Source organism: Mustela putorius, unplaced genomic scaffold (genome assembly GCF_011764305.1).
Source record: "Mustela putorius furo isolate JIRA1106 unplaced genomic scaffold, ASM1176430v1.1 tig00000129_pilon_pilon_pilon, whole genome shotgun sequence".
Taxonomy (NCBI): Eukaryota; Metazoa; Chordata; class Mammalia; order Carnivora; family Mustelidae; genus Mustela; species Mustela putorius.
The window spans coordinates 41,949,120-41,958,495 of NW_025421290.1; positions in this window are offsets into that span (position 1 = coordinate 41,949,120).

Consider the following 9,376-nt stretch of genomic DNA (forward strand, 5'->3'; position numbering starts at 1 on the left):
CTCTCTCAGATTTCTGCCCCTCCCCTGCTTGGGTGCGGACTCACCTGCTCTCTCTCTTAAAAAAAAAAAAATCTTAGACATGCAAGGTTATCGACAGCGACAGAAAGCGGAGTTGTTGAGGGTGTGGGGTTGGAGAAAGGTGAGAGGAACAGGAGGGAGAGATTACAGAGCGGCCTGGGAACATCTGGGGAGTTGTCTGTCCATCCCCTGTTCTGCTGATGGCTTCCTAGATAATGGTATTGTTATGCTGTCTGCTTGAAGTCCGTGCAGCTTACCATTTCAGTCATAGCTCCGTGAAGCTGTGTCACAATTTGCATTCCATAAGCCCTCACTTGGGCGGGTTTAATTCATTTGTAGCAGTGTTGACCCCTCGTATGTACCCTGTGCAGAACTGTTTCCGGCCCTGCCCTCACTCCCGGGCCGCCTGGCCTGAGTCAGGATGTTCTTTTGCTGCACCAAATACTGAGAGGTCTGTCTATAAAGACGAACAACAATCAACGGTAGCAAACTATTTTCTTCTAGAACATATTTTGAAACCTGAAGAAAAGGACTAAACACATTTAATACGGTTTTACTTATGCTTGTGTTTTAATCGGTCTTTGGAGGACTGATGGGCCATGCCTGGGGACGCCAGGATGTCACCTGAGAAATCAGGTGCCCACAAATGTGTGATGCCTGATCTGTGCACCTGTGCGTCGATGCGGAGGCAGCAGTGATCACTAATGCGTCTACACGGTGATTGCGAGTCTGCAACTTCACTGATCATTTCAGCCTGTATTTGCAATAATATCCCAGCAGTTCGGGGATCATCCGAGGGGTATGACTAAGTCCCCAAGCTCTGAAACTTCAAGGTAGTAGTTCCTGCCACTATCCCCCCATAGGCAGTAGGGGCTGGTGGATGCTGGCCAGGTCCTAGCAGGGCCGGTAATAGCCAGAATGCATGGAGTGGTGGGAATGAGGCCCAGCTACCTCTCGTTGTGAAAAGCATGGCTACAATACTTTGCAGCTCCTATGTCCCTGCTCCTTGACTTTGGGCTGGCCTTGTGACTTGCTTTAACGTATGGGATGTGGCAAGAGTGACATCACTTAAGTTCCAGGACCTAGCCTAAGAGATCTTGCTGTGCTTCTTGGCACACTCCTGCAGTCCTGTAAGCTTGCATTAGACTACCGAATGACATCAGCAGGACAGGAACATCTGTCAGCTAGCATCAAGGCCCCAGGCCCCTAAGTGAGGTCATTTCAGATCATCATGCTCCGGTCCACCCACCAGAAGTTTGCCAGCTCACGAGTGACCCCAGGTGAGGCTGGGTAAGCCCAGACCCACCCGCGGAATCATAAGCAAATAGATAATTGTTACTGTAAAAGGCTCGGTCTTGGGGTGGCTTGTTATGCAGTAAAAAGAGGCCTACGAGACTCACCTACGGGCCCGCCGCATGTGAAATCTGAGGCACTTTCCCAGGAAGCTCCTAGGAACCACTTTCTAGTGTTTCCACTGCCTTGTGTCGGAACAGTGGGCAAGCCGTTCATCATCTACGCCTCAGTTATTTTGCTCCTCAAACAGGAGCATCATTATGTATTAACAGAGGGTGTGCGGAAAAAATCCATTCTTGTAGGGCATTTCTATATGCAGTTGTTGGGGAGTGAAAAGTTTAGCAACATATTTAGAAAGTGGGTCTGTTTTGATAGCTTCGGCTAATAAGATCTCTCTGTTGAAGCTGTCTTTAAATAGAATGCACGTCGAGCTGTGCTGGTTCTGCTAGCAGGCAGCCTTCAGAATACTGATTACTGCCTCTTCCTTCTTGTCTATCCTCACTCCCCTTCCCCCAACCCATGATCTTCTTTGTCATCTTTGGGGCAGGAAACCTGGGACGAATGACGTTTAACTGATGGTGCCACCTGGGTGCCCCTAGGACTTATTTCTACCTCTTGCTCCTAGCACGGTGCCCTCAAGGTAATCCGTGCTCACTCTAAGTTGAATGATAGCACTTTTACTATTAAACTGCCAGTGCTTGGGTAGGAAAGCCCAAGGAAGGTAAAGACTTCATTATTTGATTATAGAGGGAAGCTGCCTTTTAAAAGAGGCACCTGCTAAAACCTGTGTTTGGAGGCTGCAACAAAGGACTTGGGGCAGATCGTGGTATGCAAGAATTGTCTTGAGTTGGCTTTTTGGTTTCCTAAGACAAAGCCAGTGGTGACCTATTTTCCTGGAGGAAGGAAGCCAATAGGATGCGTTTCCCGGCTAGGGCTTGGTCCAGTCCCTTATATGTGGTTGACTTTTGGGAGCAGGTTGGAGAAATAGGCACTGGAGGCCAGGGACCCTACTTGAATGAAAGGGATCTAATACCCAGATGACATTTCTGTGGGGTTTAATATTGTTCAACACTTCTGATGCTTCAGATCAGCCCAGCTAAGATCAACAGGCAGAAGGGGATACAAAGGCTCCCCAAAGGGCAACTTAAATTGGTGGTGAGGGGAATCTGGAAGGGCAGCTTGGAGTCAACCCCAGCACTGAGACTGTTGTACTGGAAAGGCTCATCTGGGCAGAACGTGTGTAAGCCTGGAAACCTCTCTTGACCTAATCACCTGGGACTTGGACTAAGCTTCAGAAGCAATAACTGTGTGTATGTGTGAAACACACCATGAAACTTTAGGAGCCCCAGCCTTTAGAGGTGTGGCAAGACCTCTGGTAACACCCAGAGGTTCAAACTCTAGCCTAGTTACCAGTGAGAGAAGAGACAACCTCTTTCTCTATTGCTTACACCCTGACAACTGTTTTCTCTCTGATTAAGGATGTGGGGAGTGGAGCCGAAGTCTCCGGATCCAATTCCCAGTCCTACCAATACTGCTCATAGGGTTCTTCCAAGGATTAAAAGAGAGATGCACGTAACTTGCTTAGAACAGATGCAGGGTAAAAGGTCAATAAATGTTGGTCATGGGCTTTCACAGGGACAGGCAAGGCTGGTACAGGGCAGGGCTGTGCAAAATGTCTTTTTTTTTTTTTAAGATTTTATTTATTTATTTGACAGATGAGATTTCAAGTAGGTGGAGAGGCAGGCACAGAGAGAGAAGAGGAAGCAGCCTTCCTGCTGAGCAGAGAGCCCGATGCAGGGCTCGATCCCAGGACCCTGGGATCATGACCTGAGCCAAAGGCAGCGGCTTAACCCACTGAGCCACCCAGGTGCCCCGAAAATTCTCACTCTTAAAGAAAGTGAATTGCAATGTGGAAGGAGGCATGACGGCGTGGACGGGACTCTGGTGAGGTGAGGAAGACCCGAGCTCTCTCTTAGATCTGCTGCTGGTTGGCTCCCTGTTACTCAGTATACTGAAATGCCAATTGAGTATTACCCCCACCTTAAAAGACCACCAGAGACATGAGTCAAAGCCAACCAGCAAGGGTCGTTTATTGCAGGTTCGAACCTGGACCTCTGCGCCGCTTGTTGCGGATAACGCTGAGAGGTCCAGAGCTGGTTTGGTGCAGGATTTTTATAGACAGATACAAACAAGGTTCGGGTGGGGCTGAGCTGATTGATTGATAGTTTGAACAGGCATACTTGGCATCAGTGGATTGGGTCAGGGGACCCCCGCGCGAAAGCAGACAAAGCAATCTTACAGAAGCAGAACTGGCCGGTTAGCCCACACATGCGAAAAAAGCACTACCAGGATATTGAAGGCCTGGTTACTTATCAAGTAAAGACAATTGGGAGTCTCCTGGTGGAATGTTACATTCCTGCTATCAAGCATCCTTGTTAATGAGATTTAGGTTTAGAAGAAATTTAACTTTATTTACTTTTCCTTCTACCTCCGCCTCTTTCCGTTTTTCATGGAGGGGAGGGTGACATTAGGGCTATTGATAAGGTAACTTCTTTGTTGTAAATCTCAAGGACATTTGCAAACCAAGGGAGACTCCTACCTTGCAGGACTGTGATCTCTGCAAGTTAACTATTTATGGTTTTATGGCAGTCAGGGGTGCCTGAGGAATGCTACACATATGGAGGGGAGCGGGTGAAGAGGGGGGGTGCAAGGCGCCAGCCTTTGCTTTGTCCTCAGCCAGCCTCCTGCTCCTTCAATACCACTTACCTTCCCTGCACCTGACTCTCCCAATCTGTCAAAGAAGAGGGCTGGATTCATGGTCTGCTGTTAGGGATTCTATGAATCTTACTTTGGGAGACAACGTTAATGAGATAAGGAATGCCTTTTCATGAGGTATTGGGCTTTGGCTGGAAAGAACACAGAGTGTCCAGTAAGAACATTTCTGACTTGGGGGCCTGGCTGGCTCAGTTGGAAAAACAGGCAACTCTTGGTGTCTAGTTTGAGCCCCACATTGGGGGTAGAGATGAACGAATAAGTAAGCTTTAAAACGGTTGGGGGGAGCCTGGGTGGCTCAGTTCGCTAAGTATCTGATTCTTGATCTCCGCTCAGGCCTTGATCTCAGGGTCGTGAGTTTGGGCCCTGCCAACAACAGAAACGACAACACAAGATGTATGACAAAAATCACGGGCCTGTCTCTTCAAGCATCACTGGTATCTGCTCTGGAATCTGGGTCCTGATGCTTCTCCTTTGCTTCGGAAAGGAACAATACGTGGCTTGGCAGAATGGGGAACAGGTGTGGAAGGCGCTCACAAGGGCTCTGGAGAAACGACAGACTTGCTTTCCCGAAATAAGTGTGAGCCTTCAGCCAAAAGACACGTGTAGATTTCCATACATTGAAAAAACTCACGGTAAATATAGATTCATTAAAGGGTCTGAAAACCTGGATCTAGGCTCGGAGCGAGGCGGCCTTTGTCCCTGTCTGCCCTTTCCTTGTCTTTTCTTCACCCCCCATGAGCTTTATCTGAAAAGACGTGCCAGGACTCTGGTTATAAATACCCAATCGGCTAATAGAGTTCAAAAGATATTTATTTTTTTGAGAGGTGGATACTGGAGTGGCTACAGCTTTAAAGGGACAGCTGAACAATTGAGTGCAGGGCACTGACCGCCCCGAGCTCAGCGGGCGGCTGGGATCTTTTCTATGTGCTGCTGCTGCTGCTGCGGGATGAACCTCTGTCCTTGTCTGGGCTCAAAATTCAGATTTCCCAGGAAGACATTCTGACTGCCCAGCTTGGGTCCTAGGTCCACCCCCCGTGATCAGGGAAGGGGTCTGTGATTTGCAGCCTCACCAGCAGAGCATGGGCAAGGTTGGGAAAGCCCTCCCCAAGCTCTGTGCATGGTAGGAAAGGGGTCTAGCAGATGCTACCAGAAGGGGGAGTGGGGAGGGTGAGGCAAGCATCGCAGTGCCGAAGGCTCTGAAACTCCTCAGGGACAACTGCAAGAGACAGCAAGTTCAGGCAATACCAATGTGCTCCCAGGGCACAACTTGGTAATTTCGGGAGCTGTGCGGGCTGGCCGGCCAGAAGGCTGACGTCCAGTTTATATCATAGAAGGTAGAGCCAACCCTTGCTTCTTAGGAGGCTTGTTACGGTTGGCATTCAATAATATTCTTTAACGGAGTGGCTGGCGGAATGAAGGGATGGTGCAACTTTTCCTTGGGCGAGGGGAGGGCTTCTGTCCTGAGTTGAATTCATTTAGAAACTGCCTAATTAGGAATTTTTCTGTTGCAAGGGATTGAAGCCCATCAGAGTTATCTTTAGCAAAAGATGGTCCTTGCTGGGATAGATCGGCCGGCAGGCAGGGACAGACACGAACCTCGTCCCGAATATCAGGGAGCCTCTGGTCTTCTCTCCTCTCCCAGCCTCCGCTCCATCTTCCACGTAAAGGTCTTTCATTTTCAGTCTACCTAGTCAGCAGGTGGCGGTCTGTGCCTCCACGACCTGTGTCTCTGCTTCTCAGAGCCCAGGGTGACTGAGACCACTGTACCTTCATTCCCATCCCAAACCCAGAACAGGGACTCCCCCTGGCCCAGCTTAGGCCAGGGGTCTGCCCCGGACTCAACCAACCAAAACGGCCCACGGTGCTTGGCGGAGGTGGGCTGGGCAGGGAGCGCCATTACATTATGAATCGGGCTCTAGGAGCAGTCCTTGGAAAGAAAGGGGGGGTGTGAGCCGACAACCCAATCGCTGTCTCCTGTAGAAGCCAAAATAATCTTTGCTTACATTTGTAAAATTTGCTTATATTTGTATAGTGCTTTAAGAATGCTTGATTCTTTTCTTTTTTTTTTTAAGATTTTATTTATTTATTTGACAGTTGGCACAAGTAGGCAGAGAGACAGGCAGAGAGAGAGGGGGAAGCAGGCTCCCGGCTGAGCAGAGAGCCCGATGCGGGGCTCGATCCCAGGACCCTCAGACCATGACCTGAGCTGAAGGCAGAGGCTTAACCCGCTTCTTGGCCCGTGGGAGGGAAGGCGAATCGGGTCAGAGTCTTTCTTTCATAGCTGCTGGCTCTCACTGTGCTGTGGTCTCTGTTTTCCAATTCCTGTCTTCCCCACTTGACTTTACATTTATGGAGAGCAGAGGCCATATCCTGTTTACCTCTGCTTCTCTCTCCCCAGTACCTGGCCCTGGGCTCCGTACCTGGCAGCATTATTGATGCTTATTCGTGGAATTCCCATTTTTACAGGCGAGAAAACCCAGGTGCACAGTATTACAAAACACACAAGCCCACAAGGGCCCCCAGTTGTGCAGGGGTTTACCCCCGGTTGCCAGCTGAGCGAGAGGGTCTGCCACGGCCCAGACAGATCATTCTTGAAGGTAGAGGGTGTGAGCCCTGGCATTAGATTCCTCCAGAACTGTCTGGACTCTCCAGAAAGGGTCTTTGCCAGAGGTGGTGGTCAAGCAAGCAAAGGAGGCAGGTGATTAACACTTTCATTTCCTTGGGACTTGACTCAGCTCCCATAGCTGTCGGACGCTTGAACTTGCTGGGAGAGAAAGGAGGAAGAAGCTGAGGGGAACACCACTGCTGGGGCAGTTTTCTACTACGGACAGGAAGCAGCCAGGGACCCCGACAAGGGTTTTGTGGTCTCTGTCCTAGGCTAGATCTTCCAGTTCTGCCACTTACCAAATGACCAGTCACTTCAGCTCTTTGAGTCCATCCTTCCTGGGCTGTGCGACGGCTCAACAAGAAGATGTAGGGGAAAGCCCTTTGCAGATGGGAGATCATTATATCATACTATTATCTCTCTCCATGCCAGGAGGACATACCGAAATTGTGCCCCACAAAGGTAAAGAGGCCAATCTTCTCTCTCAAAGGTCCGATGGTCCAAGATGGGAGCAGATGGCCGTGCCAAGTGCTGGGGGCTCTGAGCGTGGGTCAGTTCCACGTGACCCTGAGAGGAAGTGTCCTGTGTGTCTTTAGGATACCCAGGAAAGGGTTCCCAGCGTGGGAAGCTTTGGAGCCAGGTGTGAAAGGAACTCACTTGGCAGAGGGAGTAACTGTCCGCAAGAAACAGTGCGATTATGGCAGCGTGGTTATGAAGGGACAGAATTACCAAAGGGCCCCGAGGGTGACATTACCACCATCAGACGCTGCTGGGGTCCCACACTGACGCTGCATGGGCCACGCCTGGCAGTCTGCTCTCGGGGTACCAACCAAGAAGGCTCTTGGAAGCCCCAATCTTGATTCCTGCTCCCCAGATTGCTGGTGGCCTCCGTTCCTCTGTCAGCCTCATTTCTTCCGCACCAGGAGAGATCATGAGAAACAATCCAGTGCTGTCCTCTTGCACTGCGAGCCCAATGGCATGGAAAAGGCAGCTGTGAGCGAGAGAGGCTCCCGCTGCTAACCAGGGAGATAGAAGCCGGGACAGTTTCTCCTAGGGTTCTTAGTCTCTGCGAACAGGCTTCTTTACTTCTTTGGTTCCTTTTAAGTTTCAAATCTCCATTTCAGGTAGTACTTGCGGTATTCCTTATTTCCATGTAATGTTTCAAGTCCTTTCTTGGCCACGGGTTATGAAAAGGAGAGAAGCGGACAGGAGGGAGCAAAGAGAGAAGGTGGGTACCAGAGGCTTCATGGACAAAAAGAGAAACTTCCTGGGCTGTCAGTGATTTGGGGCACACAACCCTCCTACCCAGCAGAAAGGCTCCTTATCCAAACCACAGACCTGGGGAGAACCAGGACCACTATTTTCGTAGCCAGGGACAGGAAGGAGCCCAAGGATATAATTTTAAGGGTTTCAAGGTTATCAAAATAAATAGCGATTATCTTCCTCTTTCCTTTCCTTCTCACCTAGCCCTATTAGTGACTTACTGTCTTGGCCCCGGGAGAAAGGAAGGAAGACAAACCCGAGGGCACGTGCAGGCCCAGCTACCGCCCACGAGGCGCCTGTGCATGCAGAGCTGCAGGGGGAGGCAGGGGAGAGAGGGGGTCACGGCTGCGGTAGTGGGAGTAACAGGAGACAAGTGTGCTGACTGAGGGTTATTAATAGGCACCGAGACCTATATTTACAACCGGTGGCTTAAATTAGGAGCAGAACAGTCACACCTAGCCAAATCCTCACCCCACGCCAGAAACACCTGAATTGTGCAAAGTGGTCATGCTTCCCCCGGCTCACCCAGGTCCGTGAGCAGGCGGCCGCGGGGCGGAGTAGGGAGATCTTGGAGATCTCCCCTTGCTTGCTCAAGAGGTCTGCTGCGAGTCTGCCCCCGGGGCACAAGCAGTCCAGCACGGAGCACCGGAGCACCGGGTTGCAAACGTCAAAAACCGAAGCTCAGGCCAAGCCTCGTGGAGGTTTTCGATCCCTCCGCATCCAGCCCGCGTCTGAATGGGGAAATTGTTCCATTTCTCCAGGAGAGAAAGCGTCTACTCACAACCTGCCAGAGGCCCCGAGGTGCAGTATGGGAATGTCAACGTCCAGAGGCCAGGGACAAGCCCCAACCCTGGCGCAGGAGGATGGCTCCGAGGGCTGCGAGTTCCCAAACACCATGGGGGTCTGAGTCTGAACCTGACAGCCTCTGCACTGTCCTCGGGCCCAAACACACAGATCCTCAGTCGGTCCTCCGTGCCAGATCAGAACCTCTGGGCTAGGGATTCTCTGCAGGGAGGCTGGGCTGCATCTGAAGTTGAGGGTATAATATACGCAGGGGGTTCAGCTTGCCCCCACCCCCCCAGCTTGGATGCCTGGGCTCAGTCTCTGAATTCGGGAGGAAGAAAGGGAAGGCGAGGGGCTAATGGGTGAATGGGCTGCCCAAGGTGTCAACGTGGGAGAGAGAGATTCCGAGTGGGAAAAGCTTGGGTATCCAAGGGAAGACTCACGACTGGGTCTGGTGTTTCTGCCACTTCCTAGGGCATCATCACACTGAACAGCCTGTGGGAGCCTCAGTTTCCTTATTGGTAAAGTTGGCTAAAAAAGAATATCCACTTACAGGACTTTTTTGAGGGCCCAAAGAGGTGACATAATCACTTCTGCCTTTATGAGGGCTGCTATATCCTATGCATTGGTTTTATTTTT